Source organism: Podarcis raffonei, chromosome 9 (assembly GCF_027172205.1).
Source record: "Podarcis raffonei isolate rPodRaf1 chromosome 9, rPodRaf1.pri, whole genome shotgun sequence".
NCBI classification, from domain to species: Eukaryota; Metazoa; Chordata; class Lepidosauria; order Squamata; family Lacertidae; genus Podarcis; species Podarcis raffonei.
In genome coordinates, this window is record NC_070610.1 from 28,609,810 (window position 1) to 28,637,516 (window position 27,707).

Sequence of the window (27,707 nt, forward strand, 5' to 3'; positions counted from 1 at the left end):
AAACATAAAAGTATTTCAGGTTCATTTTTCCTATTTTAATAATAATAATAATAATAATAATAATAATAATAATAATAATAATAATGGTTGAATGCAATGGCATTCACTGTGACACTGTGACACTGTGACTTTACAAATATATTTTAAGAGGCCCACTTCAATTCCTGCCATTACTTTTCCAGAAATTGCTTTTTGCTGTTGTTGAGAATATGTAACAAAATAGCAATTAACTGGTTTAGTGTTGGAGGGTTCCCATGAAGGAAGATAGAGGAGGAGGCACTGAGGCATGGCTGTGTAGTAAATTTCAGCTTCTAAGGAATGGGAGGAAGGTTTGCAGTAAAAATGAGAAAAACAGGGAATACGAGTGAAATAATCTGAAAATCATGACGGTGAGCTCAACTGCGTAGATTCCACCCCCTATTCAAATCTTGCTCTTTGATCTCATTGAAAAATGAGAGCTTTATTAAAACAACAAGATCGAATAAGCTTGCAAACAATTCTTATATATTATATGCACTATTATAAGATTGTTATAAGTATAATGTTATACACATGCACAGAAGCAGATCACAAGATGAAGCAGAGCTCCTGCTCTATTTTCCTGGCAATGACTTTCCTGCTTCTTTGCTCCACCTGGCAAGCAACAGAGACCCACCATTCAGGAAGTTGGCACAGTGACTCTCCCATGTATAAGATGCCCCCTATTTGGGGGGACTCAAATTTAAGAAAATGGGGGGAGGTGGTACAGAGTTGTTTGGGGGGGTTGCCAAAAATTGCTCACCCACACGTGCCGCAAAATTCACCTCTCATCTGTCCCCTTGCCAGCAGAAGCTGCCAACCGCCCATCCAATTGCCGCAGCATCAGCCAATCAACACCAACCATTGATGCGGCAACCAATAACATGCACAATAGCCACTGAAAGCCATGACAGCAACCAATCAAATGTCCACCCTCTGCACTATCCATGTATAAGACGACCCCCACTTTTTAGCATAATTTTTAAATAAAAAACCTAGTCTTATACACGGAAAGGTATGGTCATTCCATGTATGAATCCATTTCAAATTGATTGTTTCTCCACTCCTAACAAGGAGAGAAATAGAGACACGAATGAGAATGATTTAAAGAGAATGAGAGAACTGCTACAGATAATTTATTCTGTCCTGTCTAAATCCTGGGATATGGCACTGGTCCAGGGAGGCAAGGATGAGCAGCCAGGAGCCTGTATTTTGCTATTCACCCCTCTACCCCAAATTAAAATAAATTGAAGCTATCCATTTCAAGGTGAGTGAAACATCTTGCAAACGATCATTGCCATTTTGAGCCAACATCACCAACAGAAAGCCACTTCTCTTGCTACTTTTAAATACATAGAAATATTACCATGAATCACCCTTTGTCTAAAGATACCCTCCCTAAATATGAAATGTGCACAGATTGACTTTTATGGTAAACATGAGAACAAACACTTCTGACACCGATCTAGAGATAACTGAGTTTCTTTAGGAGTGTAATATGTTACATTCAGTGAGAGTACAATCTATATACCTATGTACATAGCTGAGCAGTATTTACCAAAAAACGTACACCCTTTCATACAACCACCTGTACCTACGCAGAGCCCATTTGTTCCTGGGTTTACTGCAATGTGTGAACAAGTCTCTTATACAGATAGAGATAAAAACAGTTGTGACTTGCTGCTGCTTTTAAAAAGCCAAATTAATAAAGCACACGTTACCCTTTTCATAAGTCCCAAGTTATCCCATGCAAAGCAGCAAAAGCTACATTTCTGGTGCTGTGCAACTTGCGAGCATTTTCCCAACACTATTTAAATGCATTCTAAAAGTACATAAATGTTTTGGATGACTTGATGAAGTTTGCGGCATTTATTAGCAGTTGCCGTGTAACCAATCCGAAAAGTTATATCTAGAGAACACTTAAAAAGTCAGCCAAATGGTGAGGATTGCAGCCAACATTTTAGCAAATCATTATGAAGGAGGAGCGAGCGAATGGGCCGTTCTTTGAGCCTATAAATTGTAGTTATCACTTGGTTCTCTCCCATTTCTGGTGTTTGTAATTTTACAATTAGGAAGAAACTTGTCAGGGGCACAATGAATGACACCGGGGAAAAGTCTTGCAGAATGCAACTGCCATCAATAGCGGGAGAAACAAAGCAATTGTTGTGTTGCTTAAATTTTTAAAACCATTTGGCAGCTTAATCTGTCTGAACAGTCGGGCATAAAATCTGTTATATCTGTTATGCTAGCTTTGATTTACACTCAAGTGGTTATTTTGCCTTTGTGGCAGTACAAACAAAAGATGGGCTTCAATAAAATGAAGAGCTAATGAGGATTTGTTTGAATTATTTTTAATAGATTGTGATGGCCTGTAAGGTGTGTGTATACAAGCAGCATGAAAACACACACACGAAAGTGGCCTTTTAGAACAAGGTTGGCAAAACATCATTTAGGAATTCTCATTGCCTGCCAGACAGATTGTACATTGAGCTATAAGCATGGTTGAGCCACCTCACAAACTGACAGAGAAGCTTTGGGTTGCTAATTGCAATCCTAGAACTAGGCTTAGTTGCATCTGTATAAGAAAGCAGCTACAGTGGTACCTCAGGTTACATACGCTTCAGGTTACAGACACTTCAGGCTACAGACGCTTCAGGTTACAGACTTCGCTAACCCAGAAATATTACCTCGGGTTAAGAACTTTGCTTCAGGATGAGAACAGAAATTGTGCTCCGGCGGCACAGCGGTAGCAGGAGGCCCCATTAGCTAAAGTGGTGCTTCAGGTTAATAACAGTTTCAGGTTAAGAACGGACCTCTGGAACGAATTAAGTACTTAACCCGAGGTACCACTGTACTACCCTTTGCCCTAAAAGGGGGGCAGAGACATGCAGCTCTGATCTGCTTGCTTTTAGAAAGGTCTTAGTCTGGTTTTTCAGGCACCTAAAACCACCAGGATTGGATCTGGTCAATGCCTGGATGGGAGCCACATATAGGATATAAGATAAAGATACAAGAGATAGAAAAATGCTGCAGAAAACAAATCTAGGGTGCATGTCCTTGTTACAGCATGTGAAAGAGGCAAGTTGTCTGAGGAACCTTTGTGAAAGGTTGGATATACTAAAAAAGAAAAAAGGAGGTGAATGCACGCATAAAAAACTTCACTAAACTAGGGACCTCCCCCTATCGAACTTTAGCGTAAATGTTTGGGGTGAATGTTCCTCCGTTGTGATGGGCTCAAGTATGTGTTGTGGCCTATATCATTTTATTCATTAGAGAGAAGACAAAAGGAAGAATAGAAAGCTGCAGAATAAGACCATTGGTCCATTTAGCTCTCCTAGCCCTACCTGGAGATGTTGAGAATTGAACCATTGGACCTTCTGCTTTAGAAGTAGATGCCCCCCACCACTGTGCTCTGTTCCTTCACCAAATCTTTTTCTGCAAAGCTCCTTTCTTGTGGCTTCTCCTAATTAGTGGGCTTTAATTCATGCATGCTGTATATTTTTTAATAGTCTCAATAAAAATGTTTTTAAAACAGGGAGCGAGAAAGGGAATATATGTTAGAACATATGAAATCAGAATTATTGGGATGCAAAACAGACTAATGGCAGAAAATAAACCATGAATTCAGAACATGACTAAAGAGCACATTTGAGGTGAACAGGTTCTCGTGTATTAGAATGATAATTTCGAGCGAAGTGTGCTTCGCATAGTAGCAAACTATGCTTCAGAAGCAGGGATGGTGCTCAAATTTACCCAAATTGCAACCTGACTGCCACTAACCAGCTTTCCTTAGCTGGAAATATCTAGAATGCTGTTGCATCTCATGCAGGGCATGAGGCCCATCAGGCCAGCGTGAATTATGCTGTCAGGACTGAGCTGCCACAAGAGATCTGGTACAGCTGGGTGTTAAACATGGACTGGAATGGATGGGATATGGCTGTGAAAACAGCCTGCAGATGCCCACCAATTTCCTGCCTGCCTCTAAAACAAGGGTGAGATTGGGGGAGAGAAGCATGCAACGGTAGTAGAAAATGGTTGGAGTTTAGAGGGAGATTTACCACAACATCAGAGGCATCAAAGAAAACAGAAAACAGGTAGCCTTAAAGTGGAGATGGCTAACAGAGAGGACTTCAATTGAAGCAACAGTCCTGGCCACTGGAGATACCCTGAGGGGTGGGGGTGAGAGGAAATATGGCTACAGCGCTTTGGAGAGTGAATAAGGCACCTGTTAAATGGCTACATATTTCTGGGCTAACGCTCAAGATGATGTTCACCAACCCGGTACCTGAGGACTCCATGAGGCCTGCAAAGGTGGGGGGCCTGAGCGTCACTTCTTAAAAACTGTAAGAACTAGAAAGAAAGTTATGAAGCAAAATGCTCAGGCACCCTTCTATACATTAAGTATGTCTTTTATTTGTGATTTTGCATCTGTATGGTGGGCTGTGGTACTTCAGTATTATTCCCAGAGTTAATTATCTTTTATTATCTAGCCCTAATTTAGAGCTGTACACCAGCAATAGGCCACCAGTTTGCAAGCGAGTGTCTGGACTTGCTTGACAGTTTGCCTAGATCCTCTTAGGTTAGAGACTTGCGGGGTTTTTGAACAGTTGGATGATAGAGACATCATTGCTATTGGTGTACCTGTTGCCTCTGGACATCATTTAAAAAACAAACAAACAAAAACACTGCAGATACCTGTAAAACTTGTTGTCACACGACAGGCAGTTATACGTCTGTTTCCCAATTCTCCACTCTCTGAAAAAAGCATCGTTTGTTTCTAACACACACGTTCTCCACTACCCTCCAGAATTCAGCAATAATTTAAACCAGGAGAACCCAATATAGCGCCCTCTAGATATTGTGGAATACAGCTCACATAACTGGCCGTGCTGATGGGGACCAGTGGGGATTAGAGTCCAGAACATCTGGTTGGCATCACTTTGGGCATCTAGATAACATCTCAGTAGGTCTCCAGAAGCTGTTTTAAACTTAATATGACTCAGATAATTTGTTTGATTAACAAGTCAAACGTTATACATTTGGGAACCAATCTCATGAATTTGTGCACTTGAGTTAATAAAAGTTCTAAGTCATATACTCTGAAGATTAAAAATTAGTTTCCTGTTGTCACTTTGCTTTACTTCAGCAATTTCCTCTCTTGGATGTTCAACCATTTGAAATTTCCGTACTTCATTTAAACTATCTGCCTCTGCAATACCATAAACCTGCTAAAATAATAACAAACAATGAAATGGATGAATGCTCCACAATGGAAAAACACACCCTTGAACATCCATATTGCACATTCTGGAATATGAACTCATTCAAATACAAATTGCTTTCAAAGAAAAAAATCACCAGGTGCAAACAATGCTATGTGAATAATTTACTTTAGGACCAAATGAAACTACGAGGCTGGCATTGAATTGATGCTTGGGCAGAGTGGTAAAGGCTGAGGAGAGGTGGCTTTACATTGCTGTGTGAAATGAGGCATAGGAAGAGATGGTTTTAAGGGAATGGCCTGGTCAACTAAAAGAGAACTGAGGACAGAATCTCATTAAACATCCTAGCACTGTTGCTCCTGTGGAAGATGACCGCTGACCGAGGAGAAGGGAGGTGAGCTTTTTGCCTATTCCCTTCTGCATCACCTCACAACTGCATGTTCTGGTGGGTTGAGAGAGACAGGATGTAGTGACAGACCCCAAGCTGGATGGCTACTAGCCATGTTGACTATGTACCACGTCCAGCGTTGGAGGCCATACGCTGCTGTTGTGTCAGTTGCTGGGAATTGTTTTCTGTTTACATTCAACAATTATATAATTTGTGTACAGAAATAGTTGCGCTGCACACTCATATAACAAGTGTACAGTTTGAGGTATTTATAAAGGAGATAGATGATAGATAGATAGATAGATAGATAGATAGATAGATGAATAGATGAATAGATGATAGATAGATAGATAGATAGATAGATGATAGATAGATAGATAGATAGATAGATAGATAGATAGATAGATGATAGATAGATAGATAGATAGATAGATGGATGATGATAGATAGATAGATGATAGATAGATTATAGATGATAGATAGATGATAGATAGATAGATGAGAGAGAGAGAGATGATAGATAGATAGATGATAGACAGAATCAATATCAGTCTTTGTACCTGTGTACACAACAGCTAAGCTGCACAAACCAACAAGTGTTATTTTAGGTGTAGTGGCAACTTGTAGTTGTGTTCAGTGTAACGTAAGAGTAAGCCTATTAAAGTTTAAAACAAGTTATAAGAGACAAAAAGTCCAAATTATACAATTAAAAAATGTATATAAAATCCAAGACAGCTTTAAATCCTTTGTTACACATTTTCAGTTTGAGCTGAAGCCTCCAGCTTCGAATGATTACCTTTCTTGCTTCAAGTCGCTCAGGAGGTAAGCTCTGGCTTTAAGACATTTCCTGTTTCTTGTCTCTAAAGGTTCCTAAGCTTCACGGTTATCAATTAAACAGTCTTATTAGCTATGACTCAATCTGCCAGCTGTATTTGCAACCACTGGGCAGACATTGAAGGAAGGGGGAGACTCATAAAACATCTTCCCTGTTCATCTGGAAAAACGATCACTTCACCACTCACCAGCTACTTAGACTTTGGCTGCCTTCTTTAAGCTCCAGAGAATAACCATCTCCCATGACAATCTGAAATCTCAAGTTCATAATAATTATTTCATTGACCTAAAATAGTTTGAAGCAGAGCATCACAATTTCCCAGCAAAATAAGAGAGACTCACCACATATATGGCCTTTTAACTACTACTAAATAGTCCCAAGTACACCAGGAAGGATGAAGAGCAAGTGTTATTTTCTAAGAAAAATCCCTTCTCACTCCCCCAAAATATCCCCCCGCCCCCACTGCAAAAATGAGTGTGTGTGTGGTGATTTTCTGGAGATGAATTATTTTGAGATGTTCAAAAGGGTTGTTCTGTACAGGGAAGTTTTAATATTTTATTGTAAGCTGCCCAGAGTGACTGGGCCAATTCAGTCAGATGGGTGGGTGATGATGATGATGATGATGATGATGATGATCATCATCATCATCATCATCATCATCATCATCATCTTACTGTGTCTCACCAGGCAGTCTTACCAGTGAAAAGCACTGCTCTCTTCCATCTACACATGCCTTGGGAGCAACATGATGTGAATGTTGCATTATCCCCAAGGTGTTCCAGCCTGTGAGAAGATGCAGAAAGAGACTTATTTTTGCTGCAAGCTACTTACTAAAATAGTTTTAAAAGCAAGAAACATGGAAAATCATTCACCACCTCATAAAGGCTAAGTATGGTAAGTGACAACTCTTTCCTGAAATTTTTAAAGAGATCTCTCTTCTCTCCCTAGTCCTATGACTTTTCAGGAGTTTTGTTTTGTCCCAACCCAATGAATGGTCAAAATTATTAATTAGTGGGGGTTTTGTTTGGGGGGGGGTGAAGGGTGTGCAACTGGATACTAGAACAGAAGAGTTATCTCTCATTGCTACACCAGTTCAACAGAACATCGTGGGACACATCACCAGAGGAAAGAAATGAATTGTGCCCTCATAATGCAAGGATGGGGAGTCTGTGACCTTCCAGTTATCACTGGACTCCAATTTCCATCATCACCAGCCATCATAGTCAAGTGTCATGGATGATGGGAGTTGTAGTCCAGCAACATTCAGAAGGCTACAGATTCCCCACCTGTTTCATACCCTCCAACACTTTGTGAGAAAAATTCAGGACACCCCACCACCACCATCTGGCATCTCCATCGCTCACCCCCTCCTGGCCTCTGACCCCTTCCTTGCCTGCCTGCTCACCCCCCTCCACCCCCTCCTCTCTTACCTTTGCTGTATTCGGTCTTCTCACAAGACAAGATTATGCCAGGCCTAGAGTAGCCCTGGGAAGGCTGTGCCAGGCCTGGCAGCCACCAGAAATGGCTTGAGGCCTAGAGTGGCCCCCACAAGACCACACCATGCCTGGCGGCTGCTAGAAACATTACAAAGTCTAATGTGGTCCCATGAAGGTCACTCCAGTCTATACCACATCAGTAGATGGGGCATGGCCTGGAGCAGCTTCTGTGGAAATTGGAGCATCCTGGATTAAGTTCAGAAGCCAGGGCAGCTTCTGTAAATTTGGGATGTCCCTATTAAATTGGGGCACTTGAGGGGTCTGCTGTTTTAGTGATCTCCCTTGTATGTTGCTGATATATCAGAGCATTGCGTTCCACTTCTTTAGTCTGATGAACAATGAAGATGACTGTCTGGAGCTCAGTGCAGTCATTGTTTACAGATAAGATAGAAAACTCTTTGTTTCCTCAATCTATTTCAATTGCTAAATGAAAATTACATGCTTCCATACTGTTGCAACACGAGAGACTGAAAAAGCTACGAACGGTTAAACAAGTCTTTTGTTTTCAGACACAATCCTCTTTTTTAAAAAAATCCAAACAATTTTCCAGAACTAAAATCTGGACAAAATTGTGGCTTTTAGATTAAATCAAGCTTCAGCATTTGGTGTCATAATTCAAAATGCCATTGTGATGTCTGTAAGTTAGCACATAACTTATAAATGCGATTTTTCATGGCAACGCTTTAGCTTCGAGTTGTGCAATGGACATTTTTGAGGTCAGCTCATAATCTCATCCAAAATTCATTTCCCCCTTTTCTCCTTAATTCTCCCTCACATAAAGCTGCCTTTTAAAGTGTGAAGAGTGAGAGCAGGAAGATGGGCAATGCAAACAAGCCCAATATAGCATATTGTTATGGAAATCTGCAGCTTGTGTTTGCAAGGACATGCGTCATTTATGCAACTGAATGCAAGCTGTAACATTTCGTTACACTTCGTATCGAAGTGAGCATGCAGGGGACAAAACTGAAACCAATTGCTGAAAATAACTGTTCTCTTCCTACTTACAGAACGCTAGGAGCATTTCAAAGTAACAATATTAACTCTAGAAAGCAAAGGGAGAGAAACAAATTGAATGTAGCGCTACAAAAAGGCCCAATTTGAAAACCTTCCGCTGATACACGAGCCTTCTGCATCCTTGGAAATATATCATTTTGTTTGTTGCTTTTAACTCAGGAAGTTGTAAGGATACATATTATACCACAACTTTTGTATAGTGTTCGTCAGACTGTTCTGTTTCTTCATTTTTAAATGACCACCAGTTTAGTCAAATCCCTGCTCAACCATAGGTGACCTGGAGCCCACATAGCTAATCTACCTCACAGGGTGGAGTGGGGGGAAATGAAGTGGGCGAATCACATATGTCATCTTTAATTCCTTGGAGTTAAGGTGAAATATGAATATCACTGGTTATTTTTGCATAAGGTTCTGGGGACATAGAAGCACTCTACTATTTGCTAGACTTCAGTCAAATAAAATCCCTGAGAAGCTATTATTATTACTTATTCAATTTGTATACCACCCTTCAGCCAAAGAGGATGGTTCGCAACATAAGTTGTGTGTTGTCATGGGTAGAGTAAGGCTGTATGCACATCATACAATTAAAACTCATTTAAAGTACACACCCCTCCAGAAGAATCCTGGAAACTAGTTGTCAGGGGTGCCAACTTGAATAAAATACGGAGGGGCGGGCAAGCCCCACCCCTGCATAATCGATCACATGACACAGCAGATGCACACCATTTGAATGGCAATGCCCATCAACATACAGTGCTCTAGGACTTCAGTTCCCATGGGTCTTGGGACCCATCTATACCCACAATTTCTATGGATAAATGTTTCAGCCCAAGGAACATATTACCTTCTGTGCAACCTTTCAATGGCCACATGGCAGGTGGGACCAGAGGCCAAAAGACGGCGGAGCAACAAATGTAAATTACCTTTGTAGAGTAGGTTTGTTGTTGTTGTTTAGTCGTTTAGTCATGTCCGACTCTTCGTGACCCCATGGACCAGAGCACGCCAGGCACTCCTGTCTTCCACTGCCTCCCGCAGATTGGTCAAACTCATGCTGGTAGCTTCGAGAATACTGTCCAACCATCTCGTCCTCTGTCGTCCCCTTCTCCTTGTGCCCTCCATCTTTCCCAACATCAGGGTCTTTTCCAGGGAGTCTTCTCTTCTCATGAGGTGGCCAAAGTATTGGAGCCTCAGCTTCAGGATCTGTCCTTCCAGTGAGCACTCAGGGCTGATTTCCTTCAGAATGGATAGGTTTGATCTTCTTGCAGTCCATGGGACTCTCAAGAGTCTCCTCCAGCACCATAATTCAATAGCATTGATTCTTCGGTGGTACAGTAGGTTAGTTTCTACTAACCCATCCACCCCATTTTGTCCTCCTTCCAAACATGAGGCATTATCAGAATTGAAGATCACATCCCAGAAAGGCAAAAATATTGAAGAAGGGTGCAAAGGAGGATTAGTAAGGGGGAATGGCCTTGTGAGAAGAGGTCCAGGTGAGGATGGGTGTGGTGCGAGTCCTGAGGGCCACATAGAGAGGCTTGGAGTTCCTCGCATTCACCATCCTGGTTCTGTGCTTGTTGGCCATCAAGCTCTCTGGTTTTGAACTATGCAGGGTTTGGGGTTTATTAATATTATTTTCTGAGGCTTCTGTCCTTCACCTGCCATTGTTCACATGAGGTGTTCTGCTTCCTTCCTCAGCAGAAGGATGCAAAAGTGGTGTATGCCCAATTATGCGGTTTCCACATTGCCACATGTAGGCCCAGTTAGCAGTCCCCACAGCACCTGAAGTCATCCCCTTAAAATGTTCATATTTTCCTGTGGCTGTAAGTTTTTACTACATTTCATGCCCTTGTTAGTGTGCCCTGGTAGTCCTGGCAGAGAAGAATTATTTCCTGGATGTTTCTCTTTCAGTGCAATTGCTTCCCCATATATTTGGAATAGCAGGAAACCTTAACATATCAATGGCAGGTTTTGTTTGAGATAGAAGTGGCTCTATCAGCAACCTCTTCTGTGTCCATTCTCATTTTTTAATGAATGCAAGGAAGTATCACTTGACAGCAGGTAATTCCTGCCACCCCAGGTGTGGGATAAAAACCATTTTCATAGGCAACATCCCCATTTCTGTTGAAGTCTCAGGAGATATTAGATAAAAGGGGAAAAATAGCTTGTGGATCTACACCCTGGTTCGCCTCGTTTCATAAGTGTGCCCCAATTAAATATATTACTCTGGTTATCTCCAAAAGAACTATTGATCACATTCTTTCTCTGTGTAGAATGCTGTTCTTTTGTTTGGCTCAGGCTGATGGCAGAAACAAACCATATTCCCCATCTTCTTGCCTCTTTATAAACACCTTGTAAGAGTTAGGCTGTGCTACAAACCCATCCAGCATTGCTCAGTTCACCTTTGTCTTCCTCTATTTCTTTGTGGGCTACCTGCCTCCCCCTCCCCCCAAAAAGTGTTTTATTGAAGTCACTCATTATATTCCTTTTTGTTCAAAAGCAAATTAGGTTTCTAAAAAAAATAAAATAAAAAACTTTGAAAAAAAAGCTTTGGAAATGAACACTGATAAGAAGCGGTTGGTGGGCTGTTGACCTTCCATGTTAACGATAAAGAGCAAAGAGGGTTTTTATTTATTTATTTCCTTTTAAAAAGGATGAACAAAAGGACCTTTTTTTGATTTATCGTTAGTCTTTCCAGAAGGGCAGGTGACATTTCCTGCAACACTGACTTTAATTCATAATCCCCTTTTGGCAAGCCGATGAGAATTACAATTTGAACGATTTTCACAGTTACGCGCTCTGCTAGGATGAAAATGCAATGGAGAGGCTCACTTCAGCTGAGCCAGAGAAAACCTCCCCTTGCCAATCCCTCCTTTGTGTTTCAAAGTTGGCTTCCCAGTGCAGATTGGATTCACACCATTTAAAAATAAATCCGCTGCCTGGAAAGCCAAAGATTCATCTATGTTGTCATGGCATTGGTATTTCCATTTTGACTCTTGGCGATAGCTTTAAGCTCTAGAGTGAGTAATGACTTCTCGCATTAAAAAAGCTTCTGCTTAAAATAACATAAAAAAGAAGAAGATGTATACTCTTTTTAGTAATGTTACTGTAAGAGACTGGCCAATGTCTTTTATGATGTAATTACACACACACACACACACACACACACACACTGTTATCTACTTACTTTTAGAATTTATTTTATAGCCTGATAGATGATCAATATACTTCGTGGCTAGATGCATGTGTGAGTGCATTAAAATTGCATTTAGTTTCATTTCTAACATAAAATTAATAGAGCCATAAACGTTGAGCAATGGCTGAAACTTCATTAACCTTTAGCATCTTGTAATGCAAGGACATTACACGGAAATTCACATATTCACATTTCCCATCAATATTAAAAGATCTAGAACACTTGGCCTCTCTTTCCTCTTTCCAGTCTAGCTCAACAGCCTCCAGACCAGGAGTGTGGATGGAAAGCTGTTATGTCTAAAAAAAATAATGCTTCAGCAGCGGGAGTCTCCTGAGACAAATCTGACATCAAGTGGGATGCCAATCCATCTTCTAGTTTCCAACTCAGACTTATAAAGTGAGCAGGGTGCCTATATCACTAGGACCTCAGGGGTGGGGGACTACCAGTGATCATATCTTCATGGTTATGACAGCAGAGGTTCCAGATTGGAAACCTGGCACAGGAGACTCCTGGAACTTAAATACTTTCTCTCCCACTGTGGTCCCAATCTGGATTAGAAGATGGGCTGGACCTCCAATCGAATTGCAAAAAAGGAGGTCCCACTGAAATAACTGGGTTGTTATTTATTTATTTATTGGCAATACAAATTGCAGTTGTGAAGAAAGGGAAGATCCAGACGGAGATCACGGTGTGAGGAAAGGGCTTAAAATATCCCACTTCTCATTCTAGTACAGTGGTTCTCGAACATAATCCATTCCAGAAGTCCATTTGACTTCCGAAACATTTGAAAACCAAGGTGTAGCTTCTGATTGGTGCAGGCACCCCAAAAACAATAGCCGACAACTGCATCGGACCTTTGGCTTCTGAAAAACATTTGGAAACCAGAACACTTACTTCCAGGTTTTTGGTGTTCGTGAACCAAAATGTTCAAGTATCAAGGTGTTTGAGAACCAAGGTTCCACTGTATTCTAATCCATGCTGGGGTCCTCACATCAAGAATCTATGTATATGTGAGAAGCACCTGCACTCAAGCGCAGAACTTTGGATTTAAATTAATGTGTAGTTTGGTCCTCAGTGCATAGCAGTGCATAGCTGTCAACTTTCAGATTTGAAAATAAGATCAGCAGCTTCACCTGTCCCGTGGACAGTCTACAGGATATCTAACAATCTGGGATAGCAGCGGGAAGCATCAGGAAACAGCGCTGGAATAAGGGAATTTACCACAAAAAAAGGGAAGGTTGACAGCTATGCCTCAGTGGCCCACTTTGAGAGTGGCAGTTGGAATCTTGGTCCACCATTCTTCTTCTGTAGTTATTCTCTGGTCACACCAACACTGCCCATGGCTTACCGCAAATAATCATGGGAACTGTAGCTTGTTAAGAGTGCTGGGAATTGTAGCTCTGTGAAGACTTAACTACAGTTTCCAGAATTATTTGATGGAAGCAATGGTCTTTAAATATATAATATGAATGTGGCTTCTGACAGTACAAAGACTAGTTGCTGACAGGAACCCCAATGTGGTTTAAGAACATGTTGTGTAAAGGTGAGGGCTGCTTTAAAAACAAAAAAACCTTCAGTTTGGGAAAACAAAATGGATTTCCACATTTTATTTTAAAACAAAGTATCCTCTTTCCCCCCCTTTATGGACATTCCAGACAGGATTTTTAAATAAGACAGAGCTATTACTAGTTATCAGTATAAGTATTTGGTGGGGAAGATATTAATTATACATTTGTGCAGGAGACCTTTTTTCATTAGTGCTCAATTTAAAAACATAATTGACATAACTTCTAATATTAATGTAGTTTTATTATAAAATCATTCATGTGGTACCCGGAGACTTAAAATAATGAATCAATCAAGCTTCATAATACAGACTTAGGGAAGATATTATTTATGGTAAAAAAGCAATTAAAATTTCTCTTCAAATGTTAAAAGCATCCCCCCATGAAAAATAAAGTGGTTTTTTTTAATAAACTGCCCCCCATTTGTGACTTAAATGCTCTCAAAATGGGATGTAAACAAAAAGAGCTACATTTTAATAAAAGTCTAAGAACATATGCATAAATTAATTGCATGACAAGAAAATTTTGTGATTCCCTCTAAAGGGGCTAGGTTCAGAGCGCACGGAAACACTGTTAACCTTCCAGCTGCAGCAGTACCTACTGCTGTATCCTACCTAGCAGTATCTACTTGCACTGGCATGCTTTCAAACTGCTAGGTTGGAAGAAGCTGGGACAGAGCAACGGGAGCTCATCTCATTATGGGGATTTGAACCGCCGACCTTCTGACTGGCAAGCCCAAGGAACTCAGTGGTTTAGACCCCGCTTGGAGGACATGAACTAGGTTGGCAGAAGAGTTATTTGCATTATATCATTGTAAATTGCTGCAAACACATGTGCTTGCCCTCATTCCTTGTGGGGAATGTGTGATACAAATGCAGTTAAAATAAATAAGTCTGCCCCATCACCCATTAGAGAACATGCGATCATCAGCTGTTGCTCCTTGCCACCATCTCCATTCATCCACCCACCTCCAGCAACCAGCAACAGAGAAAAGGAAACAGTGGCTAGGACTGGTCCCTTCCAGTCCTCGGCAGCTGATGTTTAAGGATGATGCCAGCTGTGATCTTCATTAGGACTAGACAAATAATGGTGAAATATAACATTTAGGTAATGGGAAAATACCATTACAGATTATTATTCAAGAAGGTCGGCAGTTTGAATCTCCGCGATGGGATGAGCTCCCGTTGCTCGGTCCCTGCTCCTGCCAACCTAGCAGTTCGAAAGCATGTCAAGTGCAAGTAGATAAATACCGCTCCAGTACCGCTCCAGCGGGAAGGTAAACGGCGTTTCCATGCGCTGCTCTGGTTCACCAGAAGCGGCTTAGTCATGCTGGCCACATGACCCGGAAGCTGTACGTTGGCTCCCTTGGCCAATAAAGTGAGATGAGCACCGCAACCCCAGAGTCAGTCAAGACTGGACCTAATGGTCAGGGGTCCCCTTTACCTTTACCTTTACAGCTACTTTGAACTCAAAACAAAACAAGTCAGCCCATAGGAGTTCCAATCACATATCTCCCAGTGAGTTGTCTCATTTAATAAACAGGTTAAGTTTTGGGTTCTGCTGAAAGTGAAAAATAATATTAAAGAGAAATGGAAGAAGTGGAATTTACAGTAGCTGCTGTGTTTTCAAGCACATTTAAAACAACCTGAAATTCTGCAAAATAAACAATATACAGTTTGAAAATGGTGGCAAAATGAAATTCTGGTCTCTTCACGATGCATTTCAGAATGCAGGTAATTTATTTATACTGGCTTTTCTCTCTTTTTTCATGACTAACTGTAACAACAGCATTACTGGAAATCATATGGGTTGTTACTAAGTTTAGAACTACCTGGAAAATGGGAGAAATCTACTATTTTCCATGGAACACAAAACTTCATACATTGCTATATGGCAGTAGAACATCCTCTAGGGGGAGTTGCATAGGAGCAGAAAGGAAGCTATAACTTAGCAAAAGTAGCCAAGAAAATGTACAGTTAGACTTTAATACTCCCGAACTGCTTCCCACTGTTCCTTATTACCTGTGATCTTCTCCCACTGGACCTGAAGAGTCTGCAAGAGTTTCTACAGCCAACATTTTATAACAGCTGCTGCCTGAATGTGAGGCAAGGGGCTGTGGCTTTAAAGCTTTGGAACATGTTGAATGGAGTCAAAACTGAAACCAGCTCCCCTTGCAATCACCCAAAGGCAGGTTCCCTGAAATTATGGACTTCTGTTTACAGAAGGTGACTCCATTTGCTTTTGAGTGATGGTCCATCAACTCAGTCTCCCATGCTGAAAGCCATTCCATTCAGCTGGTCCTCTCTCCGTAAGGAGTGGGCATGAGGTTGCAGAGGAGAGAATGTGTGGAATCACATTCTGACAACCATCTTCCATGAGTGCTTCTCAAGGTCTAAGCCACTGAGATAGACAGCAGAGCCACTGAGATAGACAGCAGTGTAGGGATGGGGGAAAAACTGCCAATTTCAGATTTTCTCAGTTTCTCATTTTTTTTAGCCCTAAGGTCAATTCTCCACGTTTCCATATTCGTTTATTTTTTAAGGTCTTCATAAAAGTCCATCAGCATCAGTACAAATTTATCCTAATATACACATTTTAATGCAATTTTGCCTAAGAGAAACATGTTTGCAAAGGAATTTTCTTAATATAATTTATTTTTGTATGTTATATTCATGTATATATGCATTTATATAAAGGTTTTACCCCAGTAGATGTACATCCCTTGGTTGGAGTGGCACAGGAAAATTTAGAGAAGAGTGAATTTCTAAAGACTTTCCATTTGCATATTGTTCAGAAAGTGCAAATTTGGTAGATTAGGTAGATTCGCCTTTAAATGTGAACTGAACTGGATTTCTCCTCCATCCCTACAGAAGAGTCAAGCAAGCATTGAACTGGTACCCACTGTGCTATATGGGACTTAAAATACTTTATAGCTGGATCATATACCCCAGGGGTCAGCAAGGTTTATCTTGCCTGGGCCGGATTGGTCCTGCAGAAATCCCTCCGTGGGCTGGATCGCATGGGCGCCCGTGATTTTAGTGCAGCACGCAAGCGGGCAACTCGGTTCAGGGGCAGCTTGGGGGCCGGTCAAACGACCTTCATGGGCCACTTCCGGCCCATAGGCCTTAGGTTGCTGACCCCTGATATACCCTTATTATTAAAACTTTCAAGTTAGTTTTAGAGACATCATTAGTAGACACATTGTCCTTGTAAACTTTTAAGTTTCAGATTCTTGATTCTGAACTCCAAAAGCTTTGCAATTTGAAGGTCTGATGAAAGAGCAGCCCATTTTGCAGACAGTTCTGTGATTAAACAGAAAGTTGTCTTTCACATCACTAAGGTATATTTGGGCATAAGCTTTCGTGGACTAGAATCCACTTTGTCAGAAAAAACTTATGGCATCATAAATTTGTAAGTCTTTAGGGTCCCACTAGATGCTTTGTTGTTTTTGCTGCAACAGACTAACAGAGGTACCTATTTGGAAATAATTATGTACCATGGCTTATTCTTCATCCTCTTAATATTCCAGGAGAAGCCAGACAGCTCCTTTTTTAAGTCACTCATTCTCAGCCTTGTTCTAAAAGATCCAGATACATTTTCTCATTAGGCATAATTCAACATAGTTCTTTTTATTAGGAAATATGGACAGTCACCAAATTCATCTGGGATTGGTGACATTCACAAAACTTGATATCACCTGAGCTTAGACACAAGAAAGTGTATTTTGATCCCAATCAACTGTTTGTTTTCACTTTAAATGATAGGGTCATTCTGTGGTGCTTTCTCTGAATTAAATTTTACCTGGAGAAACGTGCCCACAACATAAAAATATAAAGCTTTTCCTAAAAGTATTTCTCTCCTGTGTGAAACTGATAGCACACAACTATGTCGATCTGCTTTTGGTGTGAAGAAGTCCATTTCATTCAGTGTGTGCTGCAAAGCATGGTTAAGATGTCAGTATTGGTTTTCTGCAATGTACTTCTGCTTTGGGGAATTGTGCTGAAATAGTTTGAAGGGCTCTGATTATAAGAGCACTGATCCTGCACTAATGCTAAATTTAATTCACTTTAGAAATGTTCCACAAATCCACTGTTGTTTTCATTTGTTTCCCGCAAGCATAAAGGATTTATAAAGGGCATAATGAAGTTTAATGAATAAGCCCATAAATGTTCAGTTGCACACCATTTCCATTAATCTGAAAATCCATTTAATACATAAACTCCAGAGTTGGTTCTTAACTGGAGTTGCCATCAATTTTAATCTTCTGAAGGTTTGCATGCTTTGCGTAAAAGGGCATAGGAGACGATAAAACAAAAATGCCCTAATACAATGGAATGCAGTTTTCTGTCAGAGCAATCTAGAGGAAGGCAATATGCTGTTGAACTACAAGTCCCATCATCCATAAGCATTGGTTGTGCTTCCTGGGGCTGATGGAGTTGGAATCCAACAGAATATAAAGGATAACATGTTATTTACCCTTACGATCATCATCTTTCACAGGAACTCGAGATATGCTGCTGCAACATGCTGGCAAAATGGCTGCCATATCAAATGCTTGCTCAGCCCGAGAAAGGAGGGGGGAATCACAGTGTAAAATCACAAGTGTCAAAAGGGCAGACAAAAGGCTCCTAACATCTCCAGAACATCGCCAGAGTGCACAAAGTCAGGAACTGTCCCAGCGATGACCTACAGACAGGAATTCCATCCCGCATTATGTCAGCTAACATCCAGCACACCTGAGAAATTGCCCAGGCAGGTGCATAATTGTGACTCAATGGAAATAACTCAAACTGGACACCAGTGTTGTGCAAAATCAGGCCACAAGTTTATTGACTAAGTGGAGGTGGCATAACAGCAGGGCAAGGATCAATTCCTTATTCCACTCAGCCCTTGCTTGGTGGAAGGGCACTCTGTCAGGGTTGGGAAGTATCCCAAGCCTCCATCATGGGGGGTGGTCAGTGTTGAACCCTGTCATAGTGCAAGTGTTCCACTGAGCAACCAGAAGAAGGGATTCTAGCCAGGAAGAGGACCTACTCCATTTTAGGACATCTCTTGAGCTAATCTTCCCCTTCAGGCCCAATATGGGGTGCTCCTTTACCATGCTGATTCTGCTCACTGCCGTTTCTGCAGAAGTTGTGACAAAAATGTCTAATCAGCTAACATAATGAAGCATTTTCAGTAGGGTAAATGTGAAAGAAAACCCAACCAAGAGCCAACACAAGTTGGGAAGAGGGGAGTCCTTTCTGGCTCTAACAACCAGTGACTAAAATAACCCAATAAGGCTCTATCACTGAGAGTGGGCAGGTGAGAGGATCTTCGGGAGAAATAGCCCTGAGCCCTCATGGGTTGAAGTCTTTAAGGCTTCAGCCCCTCTTTCACTCTCACAAGAACCCACAGGAGATTCAGAACAGGTTTAACCATATGCCCAGCTTTTAATATTAAAAAGAAATTGTATTAATGACAATGTATGTATCCAACAAAGAGACAGTGTGCTTGGCAATGAATGTCATAAGGATTTTCCCCAAAGGTGAACAGAAAAGCTAGACATTGGGTGACTATCATAGGATCCTATAGGAAATAAAAGAAAGATTCCTACTAATAAGAGCACAGCAGTGTGTCTCCTTCAGCAAAGCACATTGCATTCAAACACTGGCACTCCCTGTTTGAATGTTAAGAGCTACCAATTATAAGTTACCGCAGAGCATCAAATATAGTTACAACAGAATAAGACCACCACCTCAGTGGAGGGGGCCCTATTGGTGGTTCTGCTAGCTTAAGAAGTTTAGGGGCTAGCAGCCTGAGAGAAGGAGATGGGTGGGGAAAAATAATTTACAACTGTTTTCACCTTCAAGGGGTATCATGCAAAGATTATATAATTTATAAAGGTTGCTTCAGGTTGAAACAGTATTTCAGCATTGTATGTGCAGCTGCTGGGTTGCGAGTGCATTCTGGCTCTGGATATCAAACAGATATTCTAGCAGAACATGCAGTCACTGCTGGAAAAAAATAAAATCAAATGTTACCAGCTCTTATCTTGCGGGGGCTGGAATACTCATAGTTGTTTCTAGCAGATTGGAGTGCTGTAACCATTACCTTGAGTTGGTAACTTTACAGCAATTAAAGAAAATGGTGAATAGAATGGGATGAAGTGTTATCACAAAGAAAAACAAACAAACAAACCCAGAAGACGTTCTTGGCCAGGAAAATGTTTCAAAATGTTTTATACTAGAATGTGAAGGCAGGCCAGCAGATGCCAGCCTTGAAGAAACAGCTCTTCTCTAATAATCTCTCATTAGAATCAATCATGAGGAATTCTAGCATCCTCCCCCTCTTTCTTCTTCTTCTTCTTCTTCTTCTTCTTCTTCTTCTTCTTCTTCTTCTTCTTCTTCTTCTAATTCTTCTTCTTCTTCTTCTTCTTCTTCTTCTTCTTCTTCTTCTTCATCATCATCTCCTCCTCCTCCTCATCCAATACTCCAAACACACTTCCTTAGAATTGGATTTGATCTCTGCAGCTCTCTGAGGTGTTAAAGTAGGGCGCTGTTATTTTTGTATTTTCTTCAGCTGCAAATGGAATTATATTCAGGAGGAAATAGAAGTATATTTCTTTACATTATGGGGAAATAGGCACATGATTGCCTGCCTTAACTTTGTTGTTGAGATGTGAAGAGCTTGACATGACTAAATGACAGAAACTAAATAGCAGTTCTGAGCCACATGTTAAAGACTTAAACACTTATTTTTCGGTTGCAAGGAAAGCTATTAAATTGAACAGCGGCACTTTTTTGGCTGAAGTGTTTTGCAGAATAGGAGAATGTGCAGGAAAATGATACTTTATCTGCTCTTTGCAAAGGAAGACACAATGCCAGCTTGAGGATTTGGGGTCCCTTTGGGTGAGGCACTCTCAAAGAGTCTCAGCAGGTCATTCTCTCACCCTTTCTTTATTCTTCTTGGGTTCTCCCTGTAAAGAAAGAGTGGGATCATGGCATGATGGGTTCTTTGCCTCTTTTGAGGCCCTGGCAAATGCCAGGCCATAAAACTTTCTGAAGCCTGCCCTTGAAGGAAACAACCTCATAGTGAGTGCTATACTTGTTTATGTTTTTATTATTATTTTTATAATGCATTGCATTGCCTAGGTAAAGGGTGCATCTTCCATATCTCAAATCATATTTCATCTCTTTTTTTTGCTAAAGCTGGTCCTTGGGTAGTTTTGTCAGTTCTGTTGCAAGTAATTTATTTTAAAAAGAGAATTAGCATGAATACCAAAGGGATTCTTTTCTTCTGCCCTTTTCATCAGGCTAATTTCTTCTTCACTGTTCTTGTACTCTGCAAAAGTCAAAACCTAGGTAACATTCTCCCTCAGTTTCAGAAGACAGTCCCTGACAGAACAAGAATGTGGTTTGGAATGCCCTCTATATTAAAAGGGAACTTGCAGCCTGTGGAGAAAGTGGAACACTATTAGGAGAAGTGTGCATGTTAAAATGTTATCTCTATACTAGAGAGAGAGTATAGACTAGATACAAACAAACAGAAATATATATATTCCTGTTTGCTTGTATATAGTTGACTGAATGGGGAAAGGAATTACCATTTACTTACATCTGAAGCTAGTGACATACATTGTATAGAGGTTCTGCATTTGGCAGCTGGTTAAGAACAAACTAGGCTGTGTGCTTAAAGCAATTATACCCCACCCCTCAGTTAAAAAAGAAAGTTTACAGAGTGGTTTACAGATATCACTACTATATACCCTCCAAGCTTTGAAGCCAAAACCCTAGACACTATCTTCTCATTTTTTATCATAAGAAATTGGTGACCATTTTGGTTGCCGTGATCTCACATGATTTTGGCTGGAGTCCCCCCCCCCAAAAAAAGAAAAACACTTGAGGGGGAGGCATTGCAGTGCAAAATTACATGAGATTACAGCAACCCAAATGCCTGCTATTCTCTTGCAATAAGAAAATGGGGTTACTGGTTTTTCCAGTACTCTCTTGGGGTATGCTGCTAAGACCTTCAGGCTTGCAATTTAAAAAGCAGGTAACACACCAGGTAAAAAGAATGGGGGGGGGGAGCAATCTCAAGCACATTCTTAAAGGAACAGTATTTAGAACACAAATGCTAAAGAGGTGGTGGTGTGTCATGAGCTCTTAACACCTACATACAAAGAAAGAATTAAAAGGTCAAACTACCAGGTTGCTACAAAGTACTGATACCAGCAGTGGGATTACTATATTCCATATTTTCTCATGTATAAGATGATGCTTTTGCTAAAAAAAAAAGGCAGAAATTGGGTGTCGTCTTATACACGGATAGTGAATGCGGGGGGGGGGACGTGCGACTAATGGCAGCAGCAAGCATGAGATTGACAGCTGCAATTGGGTGGGTGATTGGTGGCTGCGGCAAGGCCTGTTGGTGACTGGCTATGGCTGCAGCAATTGGGCAGGTGATTGGTGGCTGCGGCAAGTGGGTGGGTGGGTGGGCTGTTGGTGGCAGCAAACGAGCAGACAATTGGTGGCTGCGGCGAGGTTTGCGATTGGCAGTGGCCATGGCAAGCGATCAGCAGTGGCGGGCAGGCGGGTGAGCAATTGGCAGAAGTGACATCCCTCCCCAAAAAAGCTAAATAACTTAATTTCTTAATTTTGAGTTTTTAAAAAATAGGGGTCGTCTAATGCATGGGGGCATATTATACACAGAAAAATATGGTTACCACTGACTCCACTGCTATGGCAGCCTGCTCCTCTTAGGTTTTATTTATCATATATTGATTACGACTTTGTACAGTCGATAGGTTGCAAAACATACATGTTAGGTAACATTAGTTCATCTCGTTAAATTTCCCCGTTATATTGAATTCTCTGGCAGTAATTCCACTCAGCTTCTGCATGTCAATGGTAGTTAATGGCTCCAGGTGGAGATGCATCCATCAAGATCTATGGGACTTGGATGAGCACTGAGATGCAGATGCGTTCCTTACACATGGGTTTATAGATCCAGCAAGGGGATATGTGTTTGAAAGCCTGCTTCCATCTGTAGATACTTCTTCCTGGACTGCAGCATCTGTCTTTAGATGGTGCTTTGTGGTTCAAAGCCACAATCCGGTAAGTAGATTTTAGGAGGTGCTCAGGGGCTTGGGAGCAGCCGGCAGAATATCTGATGTGGTTTTCTTTGGGCAGCAGCTTTCTGCACCAGATTACAAAGAATTCTCTGAAATTATGATTCATCTACAGGAGGAGAACTCCAAAAAACAGGATTAATGTTTGAAAATCTGATATTTCCCAGGGCATGCACAGTGAGCACATGGATAGCAATGTTTTATTTACAAACTACAATGCTCTTTTATTTAAATACACTCTATTTTAATAACAGTCATTGGGCTCTGTTATATATGTGGATTTTCAGATTGAGGTTCTGTAGTATTTCAGTTTCTGACTGCTTTAGATACTGTAATGCAGACACCTAACTTGCCTAGAAGGCTTCATCAGAAGTTAGAAGAGACATGCTTATCTTTTATAGAAACACTTATTCAAAATTGCCAGTTTTGAATTACTCCCCGTATAATAATGGCCTTAGTTGTTGCTCTTATTTGATTTACAGATACTACACCTCTGCACAGACTGTAAGATTTGCCTTGCATTTGTACATTTTTAAATTTTCCTATCTCTTCTTCATTACTTTCTGCACTATCTGCTTCAGACTGTATGCTGGGTTCCATGCCACTCAGTAGAAAATGAAGCTCTGTGTTCCTCATTCACTATAATGTGGAAATCTACAAACAGCTATAACTTTTTACCCTTTAGATCAAAGTGGATGAAGTTTACAGGTGCATGAACTCCTTCAGAGTGGATCAATCCAGCCAATTTATAGCTTGATAAATCTACAGATTTTCATGCCGGACATTTTTGCATTTTTAAAACAAGGTAAAAGTCTATAACTATTTGATTCCCAAAGATGTCTTCTTCTTCTTTGGCTATCACTCGTAGCTGAACAGACTGAACAGTGTGTCTATAAGTGACTATGGAGGCCAATTCTGGATCCACAGTGGGGACATAGGTTTCCAGGCGAGAGTTGATAATGGTGAGGATGCCTTCCTCTTAACATGTTTCTTTCTTTCGTCCTGAGTTTGTGCTTCTTCAAAGTCCATGATGCCTTTGGTAGAGGCTATTCTCCAGTTGGAGCACTTACAGGCCAGTGTTTCCCAATTATCTTTGCTTATACTGCATTTTTAAAGATTTGCCTTAAGAGTGTATTTAAACCTCTTGTTGTCTGCCACATTTTGCTTACCATTCTTAAGTTGGGAATAGAGCAGTTGCTTTGGAAGACAATAATCAGGCATCCAAACAACATGACAAGTCCAACGAAGTTGATGTTGAAGAATCATTGCTTCAACCCTGGTGATCTTTGTTTTGCCCAAAGAAGTAATGCCGCTGTTGAGTACACAAACTATGGGAGAGAAATTCCTAATGTATTATCACAAATGATAAATAATAAACATGAACTCATTGTAGGGAAAGAAACATTCTTACTAGCATATGTTGTGCCAAATAAACACCAGCTCCTTTAAAAAATAATAATCAAGAAAATAAAATTGGGACAGTCTGACAATAAGGAAATCTACAGTGTTCAAATGTTGTCCCAGCAAGCTCCCCAGTAGCTTGGGGAGGGGAAGAGAAGACAGGTACGACCACTGTTCCTGCCAACATTGCAACAATAAGAGATCTGACCAGTGCTATGCACCCCAGGTTAAGGGACACAGGTGGCACTGTGGGTTAAACCACAGAGCCTAGGGCTTGCAGATCAGAAGGTTGGCAGTTCAAATCCCCGTGACTGGGTGAGCTCCCGTTGCTCGGTCCCTGCTCCTGCCAACCTAGCAGTTCAAAAGCACGTCAAAGTGCAAATAAATAAATAGGTACCGCTCCGGTGGGAAGGTAAACGGTGTTTCCGTGTGCTGCTCTGGTTCGCCAGAAGCGGCATAGTCATGCTGGCCACATGACTCGGAAGCTGTACTCCGGCTCCCTTGGCCAATAAAGCGAGATGCACACCGCAACCCCAAAGTCGGCCACGACTGGACCTGATGGTCAGGGGTCCCTTTACCTTTATGCATCCCAGGTTAAAGAAGATGTATGCAAAAAGTGTCAATGCCAATCTAGTTACTGCCAAGACCAACAGACACAGTTGAGAACTTTTACTCTAGACCAGGGGAAGCCAAAATGGGGCTGTTCATATGTCATTTGCCATCAGCCAGCATGGCAAATGGTAAACGATGGGAGTTCTGCCCCAATACTGTCATGAAGACACCATGGTGGCTACCCTTACTGTAGCGTGGATAGGACCTATTTAAATGTGAGGTGCTCCTCACTGAGCTAGTTTACTTGCACTAATGATGCATGCGAGAAGTGGAATATTTAAGTTTTCCACAACAGCTGCAGCTGCTAGCGTTTGTAGCCTCGACACATCAGCACTGCTAGCAGTGCCACGTTTTAATTGTCTGAAAGTCTAGCCCATTAGCGCTCATAGCATCTCCATTTAGTCACTGGTGTAGCTCTATGAAAACAGATGCATAAATAACTTGAGATATCATAGCAGGAACTAAGAGTATTGCTCAGCTAAGTGGTACAGCAGTCAATTGTAAAATAAATACTTGGTTTATGTCCACAGATGTTTTAAAAAGCCAGCCCATTTTAACACAGGCATCCTGGAAGGAAATGTCTTTTTATAAGAGGGGAGAGCGCTGTTTGAAGAGGCAGCAGCACAGAGGAGAAAATAAAGGGAAATATTCTCTTTGGAATCTGACCATTATATCATAGTAGACAGCATTATCATAGTGCTGTTTTGCTCTGCACACCAATTACCTTTAATATTGAGTATATTAAATTGCATTCAGCAAATTCCAAAAGATAAGCCCAGATTCAATTATTGCCTCCATTAACTTGGCATATGCGCCTCAGATTGTGCAGATTTTTTTGGTTTGTGGCAAACAGCTTGTGATGCTCTTCATGTCAAAACAAAACATTAAAAATGCTTCCCTGTGTCCTGGGGTGAATGTGCTGTTCCTCTGGAAGCTCCAAAGAGAGTTAGAAAAACAATATAATCCTTGAGTGAATATTAATATCTTCTTAGGTTGTGCCTGCATTTCTTGTGAGAACTCTGGATTTTATTACTCTGGCTTTGGGCATAGTCTGAAGAAAATGGAATCATGAAAAGCTCTTCGATGGTTATGAATTTGCACAGTGTGTGTGAGAGATGTGCCTTTGGTGTTTCTGAACCAACACTTTACCTGGTATTTAGAAGACGGGAGAAAGTACAGCTGAGTGAATGCTCATTAGAACCCACCAGGCCTGAAAGCACTCCATTGGCTGCCAGTGAGCTTCCGGGCTCAATTCAAGGTCTTTAAACTAGTATATAAAGCCCTAAACGAGTCATAGGACAGTATGTGACATCCTCAGGCAGGACCCAAGTACCTAGAATTCTGCCTTCCCTGGTATCAACCATCTTGGACCCTAGGATCGGCAGGTGACGGTACTACCACCTGGGACTACTCATTTGGCATTGACCCATGACAGGGCCATTTCAGTGGGAGTTCTCCATTTGTGGAATACCCTCCCTCATTATACACTTTCAGGAGAAATTGAAAAACATTCCTGTTGACCCACAGACACAGTATCAAAGCTTTCAGGTACAGTGGTACCTCGGGTTAAGAACTTAATTCGTTCTGGAGGTCCGTTCTTAACCTGAAACTGTTCTTAACCTGAGGCACCACTTTAGCTAATGGGGCCCCTCACTGCCACTGCACCACCAGCGCACAATTTCTGTTCTCATCCTGAAGCAAAGTTCTTAACCCGAGGTACTATTTCTGGGTTAGCAGAGTCTGTAACCTGAAGCATCTGTAACCTAAAGCATCTGTAACCGGAGGCACCACTGTATTCTGCTTCGCCTCCAGGCAAAATCATTTCTGTACACATCCTGGTATGTTTGGGAAAATGATATTTTAGTCATTCATTCAAACTGAGTTTCCATCCTATGTTCTTTCTGTAAAAAATGAGTTTAAGGTGTGTCACAACTGTTCCAAAACAAAACAAAAATGGGGATGCCGGGATTTGAGCAGAGGGGATATTCAAATATTAAAAAGGTAAAGGTACCCCTGCCCGTACGGGCCAGTCTTGACAGACTCTGGGGTTGTGCGCCCATCTCACTCAAGAGGCCTGGGGCCAGCGCTGTCCGGAGACACTTCCGGGTCACGTGGCCAGCGTGACAAAGCTGCATCTGGCGAGCCAGCGCAGCACACGGAAACGCCGTTTACCTACCCGCCAATAAGCGCTCCCTATTTATCTACTTGCACCCGGGGGTGCTTTCGAATTGCTAGGTTGGCCCGTCATTGTGGGGATTCGAACCGCCGACCTTTCGATCGGCAAGCCCTAGGCGCTGAGGCTTTTACCCACAGCGCCACCCGCGTCCCATTCAAATATTACATGGCTATAAATCACCATGCTTAACAACCACACACATGTATTTTCTCTCTGTGTGTGGGTATGCTTGCTGAAGTTCTTATTTGCCACATTAAAGAAAAAAATTTTTGAAGGCTTTTATATACCTCTTAATCATTAGCATTTCTAAGTGGTGTACATAAAAATGAACCATACAGAGAACAGAACAATGAAAAGTGTTCATAAAGCCAAATACTACCTTAAAATACTTGCTGAAATTTTAAAAAGTAAGTCTTGGTCATGTGTTTGAAGTTCAAGCAAGGAAGGAGCTGTCTAATCTCGTTCAGGAGAATTTCCACAAGCTTGGGCACAGAATAGTGAATGCATGGTTTGTAACAGTTAGGAGCTGTGCATCTTAATTAAGGGGGACAGGCACCAAAAGAGACTCCTGCAAAGACCTGGGTGATCAGTAGATAGAGGGGGAGAAATAAATTCAGCTCACATTTAAAGCTAAATCTGTCAGATTCACACGTTCTGAAACCATAGGAGAACCAAATG